This window comes from Salvia hispanica, chromosome 1, assembly GCF_023119035.1.
Source record: "Salvia hispanica cultivar TCC Black 2014 chromosome 1, UniMelb_Shisp_WGS_1.0, whole genome shotgun sequence".
NCBI classification, from domain to species: Eukaryota; Viridiplantae; Streptophyta; class Magnoliopsida; order Lamiales; family Lamiaceae; genus Salvia; species Salvia hispanica.
In genome coordinates this window covers 39,273,939-39,298,447 of record NC_062965.1, presented here as the reverse complement: position 1 = coordinate 39,298,447, position 24,509 = coordinate 39,273,939, and the positions used below count along the sequence as shown (strand labels likewise).

Genomic DNA, 24,509 nt, shown 5'->3' with positions numbered 1-24,509 from the left:
CCGTGGTGACTTGGAACCTAAATGTAGTGAAGAACTCCTTTGCTAATCTCACAGATATCACCGGGTCCCTATTTTCTAACAGCCATTCAAAACCTAATGCTTCCATACTGGCCAGGAAGGAATCACGAACAGATAACTCATCCAAAGAGGGTATGTGGAGTACCTTTCCGCATTTGACCTGCTTGCTACTGTCTTCCTTGTCGTCAAATGCGTCTTGAAGCTTTTTGGTGTCATAGTGCTTCGTGTCCTCTATAAGCTCATCAGTGAGCTCTACCCTCCACCGTCGGTACACGATCCTCTCTACCGGAGGGTGGACTAGTTCATGGTGGTTGTCGGGGAGCTGCTGCTCATGGTATTCTTCCCCTTCTAGAGAGATATCACTCTCCGAGTCAGACTCCTCGCTGGAAGTGTAGTCGTTGTCGCTTAATCTCCCTCTCCCTTCCGGCTCTCTGATCACTATGCTAGCATTGGCAGTTCGCTGTTTCTTTACGGCTTGTTTCTTCTTGGCAGGGGCCTTCCCCTTTCTCTTCCTTTCTTGGATGTACTTGGCTTCTTCGATTTCCATTGCCTCTGCTTCTTCATCTGCTTGTGTTGAAACGTCCTCCTGGGTGGTAGGCTCGGTCACCACACGGGTACTAGTATCACTTCTTGTCGCCTCCTCCCGACCTACTAACTCTGATGCGAGGTCCAGACCCTCAGCCACCTTGTCGGTCTTCTCCTTCTGGTCAGTCGGCGTTGATGATACTGTCCCTGTTGTCATTTGGGTGTCCTTCTGGCTAGCTTTAGAGGGCTCCTCCCCAGGTTTTGTAGGAGTAGTCTTCTCGTCTTCGCTCGAAACCTCCACTGCATCTGCTGCTGTGTTTGCTCCTGCCTTGTTGGACTTCCACTTTCCTAAGCATCTCTGTCACACTCTTTGGGGTTTCTGCCTCTCCGCCTTGGGGTCGTTTTTCAACACTAGCCTCCTCTTTACTGGCTTGGGTTTAGTTACCACTGAGGCTTCCTCTTGATGTGCGTCTGGCTCTTGCCTCTCCTCCTCAAGTTGTTCAGCTTTTTCCGGTTGTTCTTCTGTCCTCTCCTCCACTGATTGGTGGACTACGCCTTCCGACTCTTGTGCTTCCGTGGTTGTTTCCCCTCTCCCTACTGCCTGGGATGCGAGGTCCAGCACCTCCGCCACCCCTTCAGGGTTTACCATGATCCTATCTCCCTTGCCCATAACCGCTCGGAACTCATCATCCGTCATTAACCCTTGCTTCCTGGCCATTTCGTTCAGGTCTATCTCCTCCCTCTCTGCTTCATTGGTTGTGGCTTCAGTGGCCATTATCTCCTCTGCTTCACCCTTCTCGCCCTCGCTTGCTCCCCCTCCGCTCTCCTTTTCCTCTGTTTCTCCCCAGTTGGGATCTTGATAGGCGGAAAGAGGGCTAACGTCGAGCGGTTCTGTTTGTGCAGTTACTGTTGGGGAGGTTTTTTCGGATGTGAGGGTTTTGGGGTGGTGGTGGGTGGGGTTGTTGAAGGAGGAGGGTTTGGTGTCGCCGGCATTCCTCCGGTCAGGCTAAATCCGGTCAGGGTCGCTGTCCAATCTTTGTTGGGGTCTTGTTGCCTTAGATACGCTGCTAGTGCGTCTAAAGGAACCATTGCCGGAATTTGTGTCGTTGGCGTTGGCTGTGATCGTTGTGGACTTGGCGGCTGCGATTCGGCTGTCGCTCGGACTTCTGGCGGGACTTCGCCGGTGGTAGATGCTGGGTTGTTGGTTGCCTTTCTCTTTGCCATGGCTGTATCGGTGGTGGTTCTCTTTTTCCGGTAGTGATTCACGGTGGTTTTCGTAGTGGGTGGTGGTTGTGGGTGAGAGAATGCAGGTAAGGGTTTGTAAAGTGAAGGGGAGTAGGTGGTGGGGTGTTTTATAGAGGGGTGGGTAGTTGAGGGTTTTGATCGGTTGTAGGCGGTCGCCAGGTTGCGACGCTTCGCGTGGAAGGTGGTTGGGCGTGGTTGGGCGTTCTCGCAGGTGATTGGACGTCTCCTGTCACGTCCCTGCTCCACGCGCCATCCCAGTCTCTGCACTCGCCTGCAAAGCTGCAACACGCACCAAAATTCAAATTTTACTCATCTCCCTCTCAACTAGCTAAAAATAGAAATAAAGCAAATAAATGGTTCTTAAATATAATTCAGAGTTTCGCCCAAGTGGTATCCTCGTGGTCAGTACGGACTCCAAATTAATATTTATGATCCGAAAATCTTTTTGGGGATTTTCTTTCTTAACTTAAGTTAAATTACCAAATATTCACAATATTTACATCATTACTAAGGGTATTTAAAGTTTTACCTGGTCAATAAGCACAAATCATATTACGTTGACCAGGTGGAACTCTAAACCCCTTTTCTACTGGTCATTTAGATGCTATTAAAGTGTAGAGGAACTTCTTCCACTACACACATCTCTTCATTTTCCCTATATATTTTTAATCTATGTCCATTAACGAAAAAAGGTTCGGAGTTAGGGATACTCCCTGAAATCTCGACCGCTCCATTAGCACGTAGTGCAGTGATAATGTAAGGTCCTGCCCATTTTGACTTGAGTTTCCCAGGCATTAGCTTCAATCTTGACTGGAAGAGTAGTACTTTCTGACCAACTTGGAGATCCTTGGTTCTCAGATTTTTGTCGTGCCACATCTTTGTTTTCTCCTTGTACCACATGGCTGAGTCGAACGACTCCAATCTGAGCTCTTCCAGCTCTTGTAGTTGTAGCTTCCTTTCCTCTTCACAGGCCTTAGCATCTACGTTAACCTGCTGAACTGCCCAGTATGCTCGGTGTTTAATTCCTACTGGCAAGTGACACATCTTCCCAAAGACGATGCGATAGGGGGACATCCCGATAGGAGTTTTGTAGGCTGTGCGATATGCCCACAGAGCATCTTCCAACCTTGTGCTCCAATCTTTTCTGGAGGGGTTGACTGTCTTCTCTAAAATGCTCTTTATTTCCCTGTTTGAGATCTCTGCTTGCCCGTTGGCTTGAGGGTGGTAAGGACTAGATAGGCGGTGATGAACTCCGTACTTCTTCATCAATGCTTCGACCGTTCGGTTGCAGAAGTGAGTCCCTTGATCGGAGATGATTGCCCTTGGTATCCCAAATCGGCTGAATATATGACTCTTGAGGAACTTGGTGACTTCCTTAGATTCACAAGTGCTTGTGGCTTTGGCTTCTATCCACTTCGATACATAGTCAACTGCCACCAGGATGTAGGAGTTCCCATAAGATGAGGGAAAAGGCCCCATGAAGTCCATACCCCAGATGTCGAACACCTCACAAACAATTACTGGAACTTGCGGCATTTCATCCCTCGCGGAGATCCCACCGGTCAGTTGGCAACGGTCACAGCCCCTTGCGAAACTCGTATGCATCTCTATTCAGGGTTGGCCAGTAGAATCCGCTATCTAGCACTTTCCTGACAGTCTTCCTTGGTCCGAAATGTCCTCCACATGCCAAGGAGTGGCAGTGCGTTAGTACATCCCGTTGCTCCCAGTCAGGAACACATCTCCTAATGACCTGGTCGGTTCCTGCTTTCCACAAGTATGGGTCGTCCCAGAAATAATACTTTGCTTCGCTCTTGATCTTCATCCTCTGAGCCTTTGTCACGTTTGGCACCATTGGTAGCTCTCCCGTCACTAGGTAGTTGGCCAAGTCCGCATACCAGGGTTCCTGTCCTACTTTCTCCTTGCCCTTGGTTGTTGCGTCCTGACCAGTAAGTCTCATCACTTCTTCCCAATCGATCTTCCTTGCGGAGAAAATCACTTCACATAAATGCTCTTCCGGGAATCGATCTCTCACATCCTCACTGTTCCCTTCTTGTATTATTCTGCTCAAGTGGTCCGCCACTTTGTTTTCAACCCCCTTTTTGTCTTCTACCTCCCAATCGAATTCTTGTAAAAGCAGCACCCATCTGATCAGTCGGGGTTTTGACTCCTTCTTCGCAATGAGATACTTAATCGCCGCATGATCAGTATAGACGATGACTCTGGATCCCAGTAGGTACTGCCTGAACTTTTCGAATGAATAGACAACCGCCAACATCTCCTTCTCGGTGGTGTCATAATTCCGTTGGGCTTGATTCAAGGTCTTAGATGCATAGAATATTACGTACCTTTTCCCATCGATCTTCTGACCCAGTACGGCCCCCACTGCATAGTCACTAGCATCGCACATCACCTCGAAGGGGTGATCCCAGTTAGGAGCCTGAATAATCGGTGCAGAAATTAATTTTTCCTTAAGGAGGTTGAAAGCAGCCTTGCAATGCTCGTCAAAAACGAACTCCACCTCGTTCTGGAGAAGTCTGGTAAGGGGTTGGGCAATCTTGGCGAAATCCTTGATAAATCTTCGATAAAATCCAGCATGGCCAAGAAAACCCCTTATTCCTTTCTGATCAGTAGGGAAGGGTAGTTTGGATATGACATCCACCTTAGCTTGATCCACCTGGATTCCCTTTTCTGACACCACGTGTCCTAACACAATTCCTTCTGTAACCATAAAGTGGCATTTCTCAAAATTTAAAACCAGACTCTTTGCTTGGCACCTTTCTAGTACCACATCCAAATGTTGCAAGCACGAGTCGAAAGAGTCTCCATAGACAGTGAAATCATCCATAAAGATCTCTATACAATCTTCAATCAAATTCGAGAATATGCTCATCATGCACCGTTGGAAAGTACCGGGGGCGTTGCATAGGCCAAATGGCATACGCCTATACGCATAGGTTCCAAACGGACAGGTGAACGTGGTCTTATCCTGGTCCTCCGGGTTCACGTAGATTTGAAAGTAATCACTGTACCCATCCAAAAAGCAGAAGTACTTCCTCCCAGCTAGTCGCTCCAGCATTTGATCGATGAATGGCAGGGGGAAATGGTCCTTCCTGGTTGCAGTGTTAAGCTTTCGATAATCTATACACATTCTCCATCCAGTGACTAGTCTGGTGGGCACTAGCTTATTCCTCTCATTCTTAACCACCTGGATTCCTGATTTCTTGGGGACCATATGGATTGGGCTGACCCATTCACTATCTGGTACCGAGTATATAATGCCCAGTGAGAGTAACTTCAAGATTTCCTTCAGTATCTCTTCCCGCATGTTTGGGTTCACCTTTCTTTGAGAATCTCTATGTGCCTTGGCTCCATCTTCTAGCCTAATGTGGTGCATGCAGACATCCGGAGCTTATCCCCACCAGGTCCGTAAGGCACCATCCAATAGCCTTCTTGTTTTTGCTCAGCACAGTTAGTAGTCTTGCCTCTTGCTCTTCAGTCAGCCCGCTATTGATGATTACAGGGAATGAGTCTTCCTCCCCTAGGTAGGCATACTTAAGGTTCGCTGGCAACTTTTTCAACTCCACTTGCGGGGGTAGTGTGTCTGTAGGTAGAGGGTTCTTCTTTGAATCCTCCTCTTGCTCTTGTTTAGCACGGCCCCTACGGATCCCGCTAGTTCCGACTTCTGACAATATTCCATAATTGCTTCTTCGATCTCCTCGTCAGTCAACCCTCGGCTACTGATCAGATCACACCATGCAGCTGCTTCCACATCAGCCTGGGCATACGCATCCAAGGCTTGGAGCTTTTCCTGCAATAATTCGATCTCAAGAAATTCTTGGACTAAGGGGTCAATTACATCAACATAACATAGATTTTCAGAATCTATTGGTTTTTTCATGGCTTCATTGATGTCAAAGACAAATTTCTCACCATTAAAGTCAATGCATATTGTCCCCTCGGCCATATCCACAATTGTCTTAGCCGTTCTTAAAAATGGTCTTCCTAACAATATCCCGCTAGACTCCCTAGCTTCTGGTTCACTCATTTTAATGACATAAAAATCAGCGGGATAAGTAAAGTTTTGTATCCTGACCAACACATTTTCTAACACACCCTCAGGATTTATACATGACCTATCAGCCAGTTGGATCAACACCCTAGTATTTGACAATTTTACCCCCTTTAACCGATTATAAATGGATAACGGCATAACATTGATAGATGCTCCTAAATCACACATTGCATGCTCGATTTTCACATCTCCAATTGTTATGGGTAAAGTAAACATACCTGGGTCGGCTCTCTTGGGTGGTAGTTTCTCCTGTACAATGGCTGACGCTATTCCTTCCACCATGATTTTTCCATCCTCCTGGGCCTTTCCGGCTATAAACTCCTTTATAAACTTCCCCAGAGGGGGCAGTCTCACGGCTTGGAGGAATGATATGGTGACATCCAGCTTTCCAAAGATCGACATGAAATCCACAGGGTTTTCCTTCTTCCTTTTCGTCACAAACCGGTATGGAAACGGTTTTTCTCCCTTAGCCTCTCCAGTTAGTCCGTGTGGACTTTCCCTTGGTTCCTCCTGGGTTTGAGGTTCCGATGTGGGCATTGCTCCTTCCGGTTGCTTATTTCCAGGTTGTGTTTCTCCCTCCTTTCCTTCCGCAGTAGGCTTCTCGTTTAGAAAAAACGGATCCTCCATCTGAGGCAGGGGCGTCTTGAGCTCTTCCGCTGAGATGGTGTCGCTCAGCACTCTTTCTCTACTAGATTCCCCAATAAGGTTCTTGAGTTGAGGTCCATTATAGGCTGTCCCGGACCGCAGTGTAATTTTACTCACATTTGCCTTTTCAGGTACATGGACTGTAGATGGGAGTTTCCCTGAGTTCCCTTTCATTTCGCCCACCGAGTTAGCGAGCTGGGCCAACTGCCTGTTCATCATATCCATATTTGCCCTATGCTCCTTTTGGGCACTTTGCATTCCTTGCATTGTTTCATTACTGGACTACAAGTCGCTTTTAATGCTCTGCTGCGAAGCAAGCATCTCTCCCATCATGTCCTCCATAGACCTCCTCGACCTGTTTGGGTGATGGAATTGGTTTGAGCCCTGGTGCTGGTTATACTGGGGTGGTGGGTTTGACTGGTAGCCCGAGAAATTTTGTTGGTTTTGGTTCTGTGGGTACTGGTTATACTGGGCAGGAGGGTTGTACTGGTCGTGGTTGTGCTGGTACTGATTTTGGTTTTGGTTGTGGGTGTTTTGTTGAGGCCCTGGGTTAAATTGGTTTTGGTTTTGGTTCTGGTTGTTTCGCTGATGGGGTGGCACATAGGCAGGGTTCGGGTTCTGGTTTTGAGGGTTTTGGTTCTGAGGATAATGGTTTCTTCCTACCCAGTTAGAATTTTGTTGGAATTTGTTGGGCCACGGTTGGAATTTTGGTTCGGGTGGGGGTTGGGTTGATTTTGAGCCTGATTTTGGTTCTGATTCTGATTTCCATCTCCCCATCGGAAATTTTGGTGGTCCCTCCACGGTGCATCCCTCTGCCTTCCCGGAATCCAATTGCCGTTGGAATTGTAGTATCCTGCGGCATTTGCTTGTTCCACGTCTAGCGAGTTGTCCGGCTGATCATATGGTAGTTCTGGGGCCTCTTTGCCTCCAGTCGGAGAAGGTGGTGGAGTGTTCTGCTTGATTGCAGTCAGCAACTCCTTCTTTAATTCCTCCATCTTCAAATCCATCCGTTCCTCCTGGTCAGTAGCCGAAGCACTTGCTACCCTTTCTCTGCTGTATCCATCCCTTGCGTTGTCGTACGTCTTCTTCGCATTCAACAGCTTGCGTAACACCTTTTTGGCTTCACTGACTCTCAACTGGGTGAAATCGCCTCCGGATGATGAATTCGCCAGATCCTTGGTTTCCTTGTTCATCCCCTCATAGAAGGTGTGGTGCACCTCTATCTCCTTCATGCGATGGTTGGGGCACGACTCCAGAAGGCTCATGTACTTCTCCCAGTACTCGCTCAGAGTTTCATCATATTCTTGCCTTATGCACGATATTTTCCTCTTCAATGCACTTGTCTTCGAAGACGGGAAGAACTCAGCTAGGAAAACTGACTTGAAATCGGCCCATGTGTTGATGGAGTCGGCTGGCAGGCGCATGAACCAGGTGTTGGCCTCTCCCTTTAAGACAAAAGGTAGGGCCTTCAGTCTGTAATCGTCCTCGCTTGCTCCTGCTGGCCGCCTCTGCGCCTTACAGATCTTGCATAACTCATTTAAGAACTCGTAGGGTCCCTCGTAACTCTTCCCACAGTACGTCGGTAGGATTGCAATCACGTGGGGTTTCACATCACATGCGGTCTGGCCTGGGGTGACCACTATGGCTTGTGGGGGATCTCCGTCGGCGTGTGCGGTAAGTGTTGCGAGCTCGGGATCGTCCTCACCTTGCTCAGCCATTCTCACTAGTTTTCTTACTGGTTGGGGTGGAAGCTCCGGGAGTTGGTACTCTAGATCTTCTTTCTCCTCGTCGCTGCTCGTGCCTAGGTCGGACAGTGCTGTCGACAGGCCAGAACGAGTGGTAACGAGTATTGTTCCTCGGGGAAGTATCCTTGGTCTCCACTGGCCAGGAGCCGAGCCACTTCTCATAAACTGAAAACAAAAAGAAAAGGAAAATTATAATCAGTATGTACACCAAAAAGATCACACACAATAACAGGTATGAACGCCATCCATCCCCGGCAACGGCGCCATTTTTGAAGGGTCTTTTCAGGTTTTTCTCTCGGTCAACGTATGTAATTTGGAGTGTATCCAACTGATCGGGAAGAGATTCCCGACCCAGCTGAGTCGTTGGTACGACAACCGGGACCTGGCTTCAAACAAGTTTCCTCAACCCACTTCTACTGATTAGTATAGTGGAGGTAAGGGTCGAATCCCACAAGGATGGACACGTTTAGATAACTACGGTGACTTTCCTGGGTGTTTTTGGTTAGCTACCACGCTTGGGTTGAGATTTTACCTAGGCAAGAAATAAAGATGGTACTCTACTGACTAGTGGGTGTGAAAATAACAGGCATGTGGTGGTGTTCGTGGAAATAGGGGACAAGGTGTCTCAGAGGCATATGAAAAGTAGACAGTTACTAAAAGAGGAAATTTAAACTACAAGGCATATCTGGTGGCTGGGTGGCTCTCTGACAGGTCTGGACAGTACGACTGAAAAGTAGGGAACAAAAGCAAAAGTAACTTAAAAGTACAGTGGTCCAAACTAAAGTTGATTTTGACGTTTTCTTCTTCACCAAGTATTAACAAAAATCAGATGAACACAAACACCATAACTAAACTCAGATTCACAACCTCGAACTCAAGATCCATTGATTTAAAACACTCGAACTTAAAATAAACGGTGGAACTGCAATTTACTTTAACTGACTAACATGCAAGGCGATGATCACAGCGCAGAACATAAACTCATGCACGAAAATTAGACTGAAACATAACTACAACCTCAGATCCACAACTCCAGATAAGAAAACACTTAGAAATTAAAAGCAACAACTAGATCTAACTTTCCTAGGCAGAATGAAGCGAACTTGAACCAAAGCGACATGCGAAATAGGAACTTCATAACGTAAACATTGGAAAATCACAAAGTACTTCAAAAGGCAACAACGATGAGTGTTTGCAACAAAACCAACGACGAAAACAAGTAAAGATTAAACTAGAAAGCAAATAACGATTGTTTTGCCACTCCGGGCGATGATACTGCTATACTACTACGGCAACTGGCTGGAACGGTGGATCGATGACTTTTCCGACAGACTCTTGGACGTCAAGTAACCATGGCTGTGGCGAGGAACGAGAGATGTACAATGCTGAAGGACTGATCTTCTAGAGAGAATTCTACTAAGTGTGATTTTAGAACCGAGAACTTAGAACTCCTAACCGAACTCTCAGGAACCTCCTTTCTCTCTCTCCAAGTGGCTTCTTTTATATGGAGGCTTGCCCTTGCTTTTAGGGTAGACTTCCTTCATGTTTTGACCTTTCTGCCCTTGTTAATGATCATCCCAACCAGAGGCGGAGGGAGGGTGGGGCCAGGGGGGCCCATGGTCCCCCCACTTATTTTTAAAAAAATCTAGGGGTATTTTAGTAATTCCACATTAATTATAATTTATAATATATAAAATATTAAAGATAGATTTCAGTAAAATTATACTCCATCCGTCCACGAATAGGAGTCTCGTTTTTTTATTTTAGTCCGTCCGCGAATAGGAGTCCCGGTTCACTTTTACCTGGTAATAAAGTCTCACCTTTCACTAACTCATTCCTCTCACATTTCATTTAAAACTAATATATACAAGTGAGACCCTTATTCTACTAACATTTTTTCACCCACTTTTCTTAACATTTCTTAAAACCCGTGCCGCCCATAAATGGGACTCCTAATGGCGGACGGAGGGAGTACTCTATAAATCGTTTCCTTATAATTAGTTTTATCCTTCTGCCGCCATTCTACTCCTTCTTCAAGTGTAATCTGAAATCTAGTTATATAAAACTAGGTATATTTTAAAACTCAAATATAATTCAATTGATTTTTCTACATGTGTTGTTTTTTGTTTGGCTGCAACAGTTATATAAATTGAGACCTAAATAATCATATTCAAGCTCTAAATTGGTACACATAAAATTCAAATGAGAAGAAAGAAGATAGCTTATGTAATTCAATGGCTAAGGCGGTTCTGTGTTGGAATTCTTTAACCCCTATTTTTAATTTGATGTGTATGTATTAGTTTTACACTATTTGATTTGTGACAGCAACATTTTAGATTTTAGCATATTGTATATTTTGTTTACTCTTTATTCTTTTAGTTGTAAAGCATAAGATGAACTTTATCCTTTTTGTATATGATTTATATTTTGCAAACTTAATCAGTGTTGACTATTTTATAGGTATATGGATCATTATTTCAAGAAATTTTCTTCTGTTGATTCTTCATCAGTTGAATGATTGCTTAGTTCTTTATACGAAAAAGGATGTGTTTGTTAAAGTTACCGATGAAATTATTATGCAACAATTTCAGAAGATGAAGAATAGAGACAAATGTATGATGTGATTGCATTTAACTTTACATTTTGAACCTTATAATTTAATTTATGTAATTTTTTTTAAGTTTAATTTTGGACCCCCCATTATAAAATTTTTAGCTCCGCCACTGATCCCAACTATCCTTCTTCTCCATCTCGAGCCTTTTCTCTAGCATGCATCCCGGTCAGTATTGCATCCTTCTGGCGCCCTTTTCACTTGCGTCCTGAATCGTCTCCTACTGACTTGGATCCTTTAATCCTGCACACTTGAGCAACTGTTTTGCAGATAATACATGCATTTCGCGACATACTGACCAGTAACCAAGGCTTAGAATACGACTTATCAGCGAGCAAACACATAGAGAGGAAGTATCATATCATAAGAGATATAGTGCAGAGAGGAAAAATCCAAGTGGTCAAGATTGCGTCAGAGAACAACCTGGCAGATCCCTTTACTAAGGCTTTGGCGGTCAAACCGTTCGAGCGACATGTAGAAGGGATGGGAATTCGACTCATTCAAGACCTCAACTCGCTTTCGGTATAAGTGGGAGAAATTAGACGTAGTGCACATTTTTTTGTATACTCGAAAGTGTTTTGAGTATAAGTGGGAGATTGTTAGAATTTGTATACTAGAAATCACATTTTGAGTGATTGGATACTGCAAAACTCTATAGTTTATTTTCCAATTAATGCAACAGATTATTTTTGTCGTAATGTTGTTATGTTTTACATTTAATGGATGTTTATTGCATTTTTAAATGTATAATCAACGTAACAAAGTCTAAATCTTTGTTTTAGTAGACCGGTTGTGGGCGTCGTCCACTGTAAGGTAACAGGGTCAGTTCTGAACAAAGAAAATAAGAATTTCACAACCTAGATGGGCCTACTACCTATCGTGAAAGGTTGCAATGTCAGTTCGATTATTTCTACGCCTTAATGAAATAAGATAATGTTGGTGTGGTATAGCATTGAATTGGATCTAACAGCAAGACGAGTCTTTATGCTATCTACTGAAAGACGAGGTCTTGATAATTTGTTTCTTAATCAATGTACGTTAGCATTGAGCATACGGTATTTCGTTGCCAAGGAATCCTGATAGATTGGGTAGTGATCATTAATGTCTAAGTGGTGCTAGTATTGTTATTGCAACGAATCGTGTGCTGGGAGAAGCCAGTCTGATAATATCCGCAAGAGGTGTTTAGAAAAATGTTTTATTATTCAGAAAACTGGCCAGTTGAAATTTATTCCATGAATAATAAATAATGTTTCTAAACTAGACCACTCTTAGAAAAAAGAAATTAATTAATAAAAGCAAAATAGCATACTTGATATTAATTAATGGATATTTAGATCTTAAACACGGAAATGATTTAATTAAAGAGGAAGTCTCGGAATACTCGTAATTTCGGTTTTAACGGGTAGTCAATATTATATCTATAGTGTATGATAATAATATTTAAGTCTGGGCTTGAATTACATTACTTTTAATTTAATTAGTGAAAGCCTGAACAGTGGCCCAATCCAATCCTCCACATATCTCTGGTCTGACCCAAAATAATTAACTTAATATAAAAGGGAGAAGAAGAGAAGACAGACATAATTTTAATCAGAATTTTCGTTCTCTGCAATTTGAGAGATAGTGAAAAATCGGTAATTTGGGGTTCTTCAACCCAGAGATTTGTGTCTTCAATTCTTCTCCAACTTTTGAGGATTTGACGAGCTTTGCCCTAACAAGGTCAAATTCGAGTTAAAAGGGAACAGATCAGAAGATCTGTGGTAGAGATCAGTTGAAGACGGTGATAGAATTCAACTCTTGAATTCTTATGGTACGTTGATTTAGTTGCATATATTCAAATTGTTTTGTGATTATATGCATATAAACATATTTCTAATTTACAATCTGATAAAAGCTTGTTTAGATTTAAATCTTTCAATCAAACTAAATAGATTTCCGCTGCAAAACCAAGTTAGTTTTTATCCAATTTAACCTACTACATCCGTCTCACAACAAGAGTCACATTTGATGTGTGCACTGATTTTAAGAAAAATATAAAGAATATTATGTTGAAAAAGTTATTGGAATATGTTATCCACTTTTTTATGTTAGTTTTAAATAGAATGTAAGTGAAGTGAGTTAATAGAATGTGAGACCTACGGTAAAAGTGAAATGTGACTTTTATTGTGGGATAGATTGAAATGACAAAATGTGATTTTTATTGTAGGACGAAGAGAACATTTATTATTAATTTTCCAACACGAATGAATAAAAATGAAATGCCACTTCCCACTATTGAATGAGGAACGAATAGAGTAACTAGCCTACAACCACGAGATACTAAGCGGATTTAGTCGCCATGAAGTAGTTGTATTGTTGGTTTTAGGTACAGGAATGGGAGATACATAAATGCTGATTGCTGAGCATGGGGTCGGGAATATCAATATAAAAAGTAAAATAATAACAATCCCTCCTTGTGCTAAATAATATCATATCATTTTTTCATTTCTATAAAGTTCTCAAATTCTGTTATTTTGCAAATGATAACCCCCCTTAATTATCTTGAGATTAATATATTTATATGGGATGAGATGCATTCAATATTTTGATGTCGTCAATAAGAGTTATTTGATTTTTCCAATGAAGTGTATGTCTGAATCTTTATAATTACTCAGGCCAGAAAAATGAACTCTTTTTGAAAAAATACATAATCTCTACAAAATCTTTATTTTTGGGATTTCTGTAAATAATCGTCGGAGATCAAAACATAAACGACTAATCTACTCTTTAATACTCAATATGATAATCTAGAGACATATATATGAATTGTTCGACATGACTAATTATCATATGATAATTTATTTAAAATTAAATTATTAGATTATTAATTTATATTTAATTATTACATAATTATCCTTCTAAAATTAAGTTAGATTCAATCTTATAAACTAAATATAATACATATTTAGTTCTAAGAAATAATTCACAAATTGAACAATCCAGAAGAAATTTATCTTGTTCATGTATAAAGCAATCATATTCTATCACAGCCGGATAAGAGAATTGAAGTTAGTTAGGTAGATGGCCATACTTAAAAACGGTTGCCGTCCCAATAAATTCACTCGGTAGCATGCACTGTCACTACCACGCCCAAATTTAAGGCTTACTTCTAATTACGTTTATCCAACTATCCGCCATCTTTCATATTATTTAAATTGCATTCCTATATTGTTTTGCTTTCATCTTAAATTGTCATTTTTACCCATTAAGAGAAATACGTGCAAAATTAGTATTACGATAGTAACAATCAGTGTCCTATTAAGTGGACTGTGGATCAATGTTTTACTCGTTGAGAAAATTGGTATCTGCTCTGCGTATGCAGAACAAGATATATATTTTGTCTGAATTTATTGTTATATTACATTACTTTTTTTTTGTTTTTAATTATTTCATTCGATTAAAACTTATAATTAATGGTTATAAAGTATGAAAACAAAACGTCACAAGCAAGAATTGATTTCAGTTAGACGCCTCTTTAAAAGGTGGAATTGCATTGAATATTCTGCTACTCATTCATTAATTTTTATTTTCTAACTTTTTTCTTAGCAGGTGAAGATTGAATTTTGCTTCTTCTCACGTCCAAGACACATGCTCCAACACTGAAAGCGGACTCGACGGCTACAGTGGAAGCCGGGACTGCAAAGATCTCCTTAGCCATTGACGCAAGTATGGGATAATCTTTCTCGTGTGTTCCCCACCACTCTAGGACGTCGATTTGGGCGGGTGTAGGACCTGCATCACTAAAAGTATGGTGGCGTGCTTCCAAATAAAAATCTAACTCGCTTACCGATCCCATTGAGGTGGACCTTGAACTTGAGCTTGTGCCGTAGCCGTATAAGTCGGCTAATTGTGATTGAGCATCGGGGTCATCATAAGCAAAACCAAAACCGCCGTATTGCTGCGGTTGAGGAGCATGTTGTGTACGTGGATGAATTTGGTGGGTACGGTTATACTTTTCTTCATATTCGGCAAAGAGAGTACGCAAACTACTTTCAAATTGAGCTTGAACAAGTGATCTATCAGGAATGGTTAGTTCAAAAACTCTCGAGGTTTCATTATCATCAAAAGGCAAATTTTGAAGTGGACTAAGATCAATAGAACGCAAATTTTGATAATAGAAATCTAAGATCTTAGTTGTGCCAGCTAATTTCCATTTCGGATCCAAGCACTTAGCAATTAAAAACACAGTTGGAATTTCACTAAAATACTTCAACCATTTTTCAATCATATAAAATAAAACACACATTAACTCACGAGATCTAGCATTTTTCATGCATGTTTTAAAACCAAGTGCTATATACATGCAATGCTCTAACACACGAACAGATGTGCAATAGTAAACACCCGATAATTCAACGGTAGCACTTTTGAAAGCTTTGAACAATTGACATAAACTCATGCTTTGGTCCCAACAATTAGGCGTAAGAACTATATCACCATAGGGATTAGTTCTAAAAAAATCGCACAAAGCATCTCTATGCTCCAAAGTAGAATTGAGGCAATCATATGTAGAGTTCCATCTAGTAGACACATCCATTATAAAAGTTGTATACCTGATGTTCCTGTTACGGCAATATTTTTTCCAAGCCTTGCCAAGCTTGAAATGGATCGCTCTAACTGCATTTCTAATAGGATCAACATGCTTTTGCCATAAAGAAAGCGCATCTTGTACACATAAGTTCAAAATATGACATACACATCTTTGATGAAAATACTTACCATCGATAATCGGAGAGCACGCATCAATCAAGTCGCTAATACTTGCAGTATTAGCAGTTGCATTATCAAAAGCAATAGAAAACACCTTATTGCATAATTGATATTCATTCAAAACTTGAATAATTAAAAAAGCAATTGCATTTGCAGTGTGTGGTGTAGGAAAATCTCTAAAAGCAATTAAACGTTTGTTCAAAGACCAACTATTGTCCATAAAGTGAACCGTAATTCCCATGTATGCATGCTTTTGGAAAGCGTCAGTCCATACATCAGAGCAAATATTCACTTTGTGTCCCAAGTTACTCAAATATCGTGATAAATCTTTTTTCATTTCATTATATTGATTTTTGGTAGATCGTTGAATACTAGTTCTAGGTAGTCTTTTTGAGTTCAAATTATAACACTCTTTCATCGAATCTTCATAATCTTGATTATCATAAATACCAAAAGGAAGATGATGCATGGCAGCAAATTTAGCCATAACGTCAGTAGTATGCTTATGATCATATCTTAAAAGAGCGGAGGACGGCGTACCTGTTTGAGACGAACCGGAGGCGGAGCCATGGGCACTCGCACTTTGGAAGTTGAGTTGGGTTTGGCTAGCGGTATGCCCATATAGTTCGGGATGAATCGTCTGCATGTGACGGATGAGAGAGCCATATCCCCCGGACTTCTTGAATTTGTATTTTTTGGTGCAGTAGTTACAATATGCCATAAAAAATACCGGCACTTCATTAGCGGAAGAAACTATTGGGACCTTTTTGAAATGTTTCACAAATATATCAGATTTATATTTAGTTTTTTCTCCGCGGCCGTCTTGTGAAGGGGGGGGCATTTCCTCATTTTCGTGGTCACCACCGTCACTGTCCTCATTATCATCGTTCAGATTAACATTAACATCATCAATATCGTAATCATCGACCGAGATGTAATTATCAGCATCGGATTCGGCGCCAACCGCGCCATGACCACCCAATTGGGATAGTGCAATGGCTGCAGCTGCACGACGATCTTCTTCCATCTACAAATAGTATACGTAGTATGTACGAATTAGAATTTAGAAGATGATGAACATAGAAAAATCATGAACTCAAACTTATTAAGTTATGACTTTATGTATAAAAAAAATAATATGCAAAATATTTTATAACTTACTTGTAAGCGAACAGCCTCAGCATGGGAAACCTCCTCCAAAATTTCTCGACGAGTAGGTCGTCGTGATTTTCTCGGACGGGTAGATTGATCTTCTGCAATTCCTTTGCCCCGTCGATCACGGTCACCACCACCACGAGAAGAAGACATATTTTTTTTATAGTAATGTAGTTGAACAAGTTGTAAGTTGTAACTAATATGAAGTGCAAATTATGAAAATTGATGAACAACTTAAGTAAACAAGTAGAGAGCAAATTGAGAGAATGAGGTAGAGAATAGAGAATTAAATGATTTTAAATTTTATATATTTTTCTTCTTAGTGATAGAATCATATAAAATATTCAAATTTTTCATAGTTTTCCTCAATAACAGTTGAAGAGAAGTCTTTCATCTCGATCAACTACAATCTAAATAAAGATAAATCAAAATTAAATCAATTAATTTCAATTAAAGCTTGTGCTTGTGTCATTATTTTGGCATTGTTCACAATTAATACTTTATGAAAATTAAAAAAACATCTTGCATGAATCGTTATTAAAATGATAAATAAATTAAAATTTTGATGGGTTAATTCAGAATTTTCTATTGATTTACATTGGTGGCAGATGATGGGACAATAGAATAATGAGTTGATGTGGAACTTGAAAGTTGATAGTACGACATTGAATAGAAAAGTTTAGAATGTAGATTGAAAAAGATTAATGATCGTGACATATGATATTCAAAAATACAAAAGTCCCTAATACTCAATATATTTTAATTAAAAGTTGCAACTCGTCAGGTTAACCCGCAATCCGTTCGGGCCAACCCGTTTAGCCCGTTTTGTATTCGGGTTATAAATTTACAGTCCTAACCCACTCAATTTATCGGACTATTCGAGTCGACCCACGGATTTCGGATTGAAGTGACATCCCTAAATATGAGTCCAATCTTCCAATATACCAACCGTATATTGGCCCAATATACAAACTGTGAAAAACTATGAATATATAAACAAACTTCTATATTGAGGTATATTTTTCATAATTTTAAGTTTCACGCTAATATAATTTGACATGTCTTTACTTCGACATTACTTTAAACTAAACTACAGTGTTTACCAACATATAGATAAGAGTAAACTATATTTTTTTCCCTGTCGTTTGGGTTTCTATTCCCATATATCCCTAGCAAAAAAAATTTAGCGTATGATTAAATCCTAATATTTATATTATTTATGAATGGAGTTTTTAGGACGAAAATACTCTTGAACCAAGAGGGACAGTTTTGGGTATTTCTAATATCTTTATACATGCAGCACTGCACAACTTTGGGTTGATTTGACAGAAAATGGAATTATATTTTCAATAAATGTTCGTATGTGATTTCTAACTTAGATAGATATTTCAATTGTGATTTTCAATTCATATTTTATACAATGTTCTTGAAATTTATAACAAGGAATAAGAGCATATTATAAAATTAATTACGTTTTAGAGGAGCAGAAGGGTGATGTTTGAGACTGGATACGAGGAGGGAGAAGACGAGGAACCTGAATATTCGAGTCCAGTAAGTGATTGGAAAAAAAGTGACACTGATGTAAATGGGGGGCAACCACTTGTTTATTGGATGACGACGAGAAAGAACCAAGTAAATTTGACAACAAGTTGTACGAATCAATATTTGAGGGTGCCAGGGTGGTGCAAGAATGGATGTCGTTCTCAAACATGGGCGGAAACACTACGAAGATTGGAGGGGCTTAAGCCTTTATTATTTTCTGTTTATAAAATTTATGAAATTATGAAAAACTATGTTTAGCCCTTACCAAATAACGTTTCTGGATACTAAAATGTCGTAGGTTGAAGAATAAAAAGGGTGCTGAATCTAAGATTTTGAAGTCACAAAAGAAAAGCTACAATAACTTCCGCTTCTTTACGAAGGAGATGATTAAAAAAAAATTAATAGCAATATTTTATCAATAGACCTGTAGATAAGCTAGAAATAATTAAAAATTGGAAAATTATGCAATAACCAGACTATTAGTATTACTCCTTTCATATTAATTATGGAATACTACCCTTTATTGTTTAATTTGATTCTTCTTGAAATTACTCGTAACTCAATATTATATTAAAATCGATTCTTTTTCAATTGAAATTCTTCTTCAATTCTTTTAAAAGGTTGGCTTCATATTCAACGTTAGAACTTTCTTAATGACCATTGTAGTTATTAGAACTTTACAATTTTTTATTTTTTATTTCTTTTTCTTTATTAAAATTTATTCTATCACAAAAATTTATCTCTATAATCCTCCTCCGTCGCATCATTTGGCCTTTTCTGAATGCTCCATAACTTGCTGAACTCATTTAGGAACTCATATGTACACTCATTCCTTCACCCTGAAAAAGTGGGTAGAACGCCTAGCACGTTCGTCTTTATGTCGATGGACCTTTAACGCTGATTTGAGACAATAGCATGGGCTGGTTCGCCATCTACTAAGTTTGCCATGTCACCGACTGCTTCCTCCTCTGTTTCTGATGACGACTTAGGGTCCTCTCTGCCTGACGAGTTCCAATCTTCGTCACTTTCTGAACCAAACGGAAATGGATCTCCTGTCGTTAACCCCGATCTGGTGGTGACTGTGGATGTTGACTCCTTGACCTGCCACCTGAATTGAACGTTCCTTGACCCAGACGAGTTACTCCAGTTTCCAAACCGTGAGCCTCTGCTCAAACACTCACACAAACTACGCCATCCATCCCTGGCAACGACGCCATTTGAAGAGGTCTCAAATCTACTCGATTGTATGCACTTGAAATAATGGTAAGATTTCTCAGATCCAGCGAATCTGCTAGATCACAGGGGTCTAGGAACTCAGAGAACCCTTGAAACCGCCGGTCGTTGGGCACATAATCTTATCTGCCCTTTCAAAACCCTCAACCCACAATACTAAAGACTAGTATAAGGAAGTAGGGATCGAATCCCACAGAGATGAAAGCGTAAGAAAGCATTCAAGAGACTTTGGACAAGGGTTTTGGCTGCTGCCATGCAACTTTGGGTTGAGAACTTAACTACTAGACTGGGGAATGTAAATGATCTATTCTAACGACTATACCTAGGAAACATGACGAAAGCATGCATGACGGAAACAGAGATGCAATCAGAACAACACTCCAGCAACGAAAATTTACCAGACTTAGTGAATTACTTTTCCTAAAATACCTAGACAGATGAAGAACAGACCGTGGGGACCATTTCCTAAAATAGCGAAGTAGGAATGAAAAGCTGCAATTAACTAACTAAGGATTTAACTAACAACTAGCTTCATCTTCACCAACGATTCTCGATCACAAAATGCAGAAAACAGGTTAACTAAGGAAATAATACAGATTTACTACTACTAGACGAGGTAAATAAGAAAACAGAAACAAAACTTCGAAACCATGCAGGAATCTAACAGATCTAAGCATCAGACGCTTCATCCACTCCGAATCCAAGCCATCCACAACAAACCACAACAGTTCCCATCTTCGATATCACCGATCCAACCAAAATCAACAGATCAACTACAATTCAAAACCCTTAAACTCAAACAACTCATATCAAGTGCGAAAAGCATCCAAAGTGAAACAACAAGCAATGTAAACACGAAACGAAAACATAGCGTAAATTCCATAGCTAGATAAGTACGAATTCAACAGAGATTCAACAAAATAAGCCGAGCTTCGAACAGCGAAGACTCAGGGAATTCATGACAGAAATTAAAAACATAAAGCGATAAATTGTTTCTTCGCCTCTCGTAGAGACGGTGGTACACCACGATGATGCAAACTACGAACCCCGAACCCCAAATTGGTACCCCTAATGTGTGTGTAAAGTGTGAGAATTGAGCTAAGAGCAAAAATGGATGATGGATGCCCTCAAAGTTAAATTGACTCCACTTTTCTAAATCTAAGACACTTTTAACACTTTATTTTCTCCTTCAACTCACTTTCCAATCCTTTGATTTTTTTATCTTTTCTTTTCACAACATTTCACATTTTTTTTTTCAACTTTTCTTTCTTTTTCATAAGCATCCTTTCTAGATCAAGCCCATATTTTGAATTTTTCTATTTCACAACTTGTACTTTCTTTACATTAAGCACACTACTTTTTATACTTTCCTCCTTATCTCTCCAATTCCTTTACAAAAGATATAAAATTCTAACTAACCCAAGGAATTGTCCCCATTTACAAAAGGCTAAAAAGCTCAAAATTGGCTCCAAAGGGAAAATTTTTAAACATTTGAGAGGGTCGAAAATTTTAGGTATAAAAGTAGCTAATAAAAGATGGCCAATCATCCTCCTAAATCAACTTAAACACTATGTAAACTTAGGCAAGACTAGGAGCAAGTTCAAGAAACATAAATCACACAAGAAAGAAATTAAGGCTCAAATCCTTACAAGACATAAGCATGAAACAAGGGCGAACAAGCAATTCACTAATTATGCATCTTTTCACCAAACCATCAAATCAAAATGTCAAGCCATACTTAAACATGGATGGAATGTAATATCATCGGCAACTCAGTCTAAAGTGTGTCCCTAAGCATGCGTGTTTCTCCCCAAACGAAAGCCTAAAAACAAAAACCTAAACTCACGGTCCACTACTTCACCCCCCCAAACTTATTTACAACAAAGTGTAAAATAAGTTTGTAGAGTCGGTTGGGACGTGAGTAAACTACTGAAATGAAAACATACCTTGAAAATTTTGCGTAGAGGTTGTACAGGGTGAAAATTCAAAAAATTTCGAAAAATCGCGCTGGTGATTGTGCCCAGGTGGCGGTCCACTGCGGCGCATCCGGCTATCGCCGCACATCGTCATATTGTTCAAGCGAGCAGGTGGCGGCACGCTGCAGCTCATGCGGCGGCCACCACGTAGAGGTCAGAACATGCGAAAAAAATTTCAAAGCACAAAATTAAACCAAAACCAAAAGTACATAGAAATTAAAGCAAAAAATTATCAAAAATGGTTAGGTTGCCTCCCAACAAGCGCTCTTTTAAAGTCATTAGCTTTTCTTTACCCCTTTTTTTACTCCTTGGGTGGCTCTTCTAGATCAACTTCTTCTTCCACCACCTTGTCTGAACTGTAGTACTTCTTCACACGGTGGCCATTGGCTTGAAACAACTGTCCATCCGGGGCTAGCAACTCAACCATTCCACTGTCATAGATTTTCTTGATCATGTAAGGGTCATTCCATTTAGACTTCAACTTCCCGAAGAACAGAGAAAGTCTCGAATTGTGCAACAAAACTACATCCCCCAAAGTGAGTTCTCGTGGACTGATCATCCTATCATGGTAAGCCTTCATTTGTTCCTTGTATGTGGATGAGCTGTCATAGGCTTCCATTCGAAATTCGTCCATCTCATTGAGAAAAACACGTCTCTCCTCACCGGCCTTTTGAAAATCTTGGTTTAACTTTTTGATTGCCCAATACGACCTGTACTCCATCTCAAGAGGCAAATGACATGATTTTCCAAATACGAGTTGATAAGGAGACATACCTATAGGGCCTTCGTACGCGGTGCGGTATGCCCACAACACATCATCTAACCGAAGGGCCCAATCCTTTGTGTTGACACTCACTGTCTTTTGTAGAACTGACTTGATCTCCCTGTTTGCTAACTCGGTCTGCCCATTCGCTTGAGGATGGTACGGTGTGGTGACTATATGCTTGACTCTGTATTTGTCCAATACATTGTCTAGCCATCTATTGTTGAAGTGAGATCCTCCATCACTTATGAGAGCACGTGGTGTACCAAACCTACAAAAGGTGTTTTTTTCTAACAAAAGCAGTGACAACCATAGAATCGTTAGTTTTAGTTGGAATTGCATCCACCCATCGAGACACATATTCAACTGCAAGTAGGAGATATTGGTACTCTCCTGACTTTGGGAATGATCCCATAAAATCTATCCCCCATACATCAAACAATTCTACCTCAATAATGGTGTTCATAGGCATCTCCTTCTTCTTAGAGATTCCTCCCGTGCGTTGGCATTCATTGCATTGGTGAACAAAGCTCGCGGAGTCACAGAAAATCGTAGGCCAATAGAACCCGCTTTGCAACACTTTGATCGCGGTCCTTTGCACACCGAAGTGTCCTCCCGTTGTTGACGAGTGACATCTTTCAACTATAGCCGCTCAATCCTCTTGAGGTACACACCTCCTAAATATAGTATCTGCACATCTTCTGAACAAGTAGGGCTCATCCCAAAAATAAGATCGTACATCTCTATAAAATAAGATCCCCTTTTGAGGGATCCTCTCAGAGAGCACCTCAAGTTCTGCAACCATAGCACAAACATTAGCATCACAAGTAGATAAATCGGTGTTAGGAGTGAAAGAGTTTATGAGACATGATTCGATGGGATCCTGAGTTTGATGATAGGTGACTTCCACACAGTCTGTGACGACTTGGATGACGCTACATTCTTGATAGCCTTCTGCCCCTTCTTTTCCATGGAATTTTAGAGCGTCGTAGATGTTGATGGTGATGCTCTCATCATGTAGTTTCAATGTTAACTCCCCCTTCTGTACATCTATCATGGCTCCTCCGGTAGCTAAAAATGGCCTTCCAAGAATCAATGGCACCTTCTTGTCGTCATGCATGTCTAACACAACAAAATCAGCAGGGAAAATAAATTCTCCAACTCTTACCAAGACATCTTCCACTATTCCCATTGGTGTTGTTGTGCTCCGATCCGCCATTTGCAAGGTAATCGAGGTGGGGCGGATGTTATCAACATCGAGTTTCCAGTAAAAAGACAGAGGCATCAATTTAATACTGGATCCAAGATCGCACAATGCTCTACCTTCTACATCATTCCCTAGAACACAAGATAAAGTAAAACTCCCTGGATCTTTGTATTTCTTCGGTAAGCCTTTCTGAATGATAGCACTGCAGGTTTCAGTTAAACCCTCTGTCTCATACTTTTCCCATTTCCACTTCTTAGCGACCACGTCTTTCAAGAACTTGGCGTAGTTAGGCATTTGTTGCAGAGCTTCCACCAGTGGAATATTGATGTGGACTCTGCCCATTGCCTCCAAGAATTTGGCGAAGTGAGCGTCAAGCTTCTTACTCTTCAACCTTTGAGGATATGGAATAGTGACACTGTAGTGTGGTGGAACGTCCAGTTGCTGCCTCTCGGCCGGCGGACCGCTGCGATGAGGTGTGGCGGCCGCCGGGGATTCCTCAGTGTCTATTCCAAAAAATAGAGCTCAACTGGCTGGGGGCTAATTGGCGGACCGCTGTGGGGTTGTGTTTATTTCTCTGCTTCCTTTCTTCCCCTGCCTAGGTCTCTCATAAGGATAATTTCATGCATCGGTTATATAGTGAAAAACATTACATTTTGTTGGGTCTAACACGGTTTCTAAGCCAGGTGTGTGACAGAATCGCTAGATCCAGGAGATGCTGAAGGAAACAGTCTAGCAAAGGAATGAAGTAGAAGTGAGCAGAATCTAAGGAAAAAGAAGGCTTGAAGAAGGAAGTCAATAGCTGAGGGCAACAAAGTCTATCTATACCTCGCTGGGCCCAACTTCAACGCCTATAAATAGAGGAGCATGCAACACACAAGATATCACTCTTTTTTGCTCACTCTTAGCTCACACACAACACACACTTGGGAAATGGGAGTTCTGGGATAGTTTTCGGTTTCAAGGGGTCAATTCTTCAGAAAATTTCAGTCGTAACACCGTCCGCGTGAGGGCGAAGATACAATC

The 24,509-nt window shown here is 40.8% G+C and overlaps 1 pseudogene; it reads right to left on the bottom strand.

Annotated features, from left to right (window-relative positions):
• LOC125196318 overlaps positions 1 to 24,509 on the bottom strand; it is a 66,806-nt pseudogene that overhangs the window by 33,279 nt on the left and 9,018 nt on the right.